The 761-nt window shown below is 38.5% G+C and overlaps 1 protein-coding gene across 1 annotated transcript in view; it reads right to left on the bottom strand.

The window, feature by feature from the left end:
• Window positions 1-761, bottom strand: part of LOC119594086 (cystinosin homolog) — an 18,513-nt gene that overhangs the window by 12,096 nt on the left and 5,656 nt on the right. The gene's annotated exons all lie outside the window — the stretch shown is intronic.

The following is a 761-nucleotide window of genomic DNA, read 5'->3' as shown; positions in this document are numbered from 1 at the left end:
TCGTTTAAACAAAGTTGATCCACAATTTTATATTTTAACGAAAACTTTTCTAAGGACGGCCTTGAGACTGAAGCTAATCCAATTGGAAGCGATAATATCAGCCTCAGGGCACGACAATGTCTGGACGAGTCTGGCTGTCGAAGCTACTTGGCATTATCTGACGTATCCGAGAGATAAAAAAAATGGATAGCCCGTCGCCTACAACATTTCCCTAAAGAAATAAAAAGTCTCTCGAACCCATTCATAAACAAAACCAAAAACAACAACATCCTTTGATACCGAAGACGCGCGATTCCTAAGCCATTCATACTGTGCCTGACCCGCTTGCCCTCCTCCTCTCTCCTCGAGATGATGTCATTAGCAGATGTTGAAACGTTGTTCTATTTCCTCCAAGCAAGAGAGGTTGGAAATTGAGGCCTTAGAGTTAGAAACCAGTTTATTCATTAAAGTGGTCTGGCCTCACGTAATTCTTATTTGGGGTAAAGCCATATAGAATGTTTTAGTACTTATGTGATGCGTCGAAGTTAAGTGTACTTTGAACTTTATCACCGTGAAATACTGGTATAACAGTGACATCAACAAGGTGTTACATACATAACCTTATTTAACCTAATATCAGGTACAGAATCAAACAATTAATCTGTTTGGGTGTACTTGAATATTCAAGGACAGAGCTGAAAAGGAAGATTATCACGAAATATAATTTGAAAAGAGAATTCAATTTTCATGCCATTCTGGCATGAATTTCGCTTAAGGTATAC

Source organism: Penaeus monodon, chromosome 33 (assembly GCF_015228065.2).
Source record: "Penaeus monodon isolate SGIC_2016 chromosome 33, NSTDA_Pmon_1, whole genome shotgun sequence".
Classification (NCBI taxonomy): domain Eukaryota; kingdom Metazoa; phylum Arthropoda; class Malacostraca; order Decapoda; family Penaeidae; genus Penaeus; species Penaeus monodon.
This window is presented reverse-complemented; position numbering and strand designations above follow the sequence as displayed.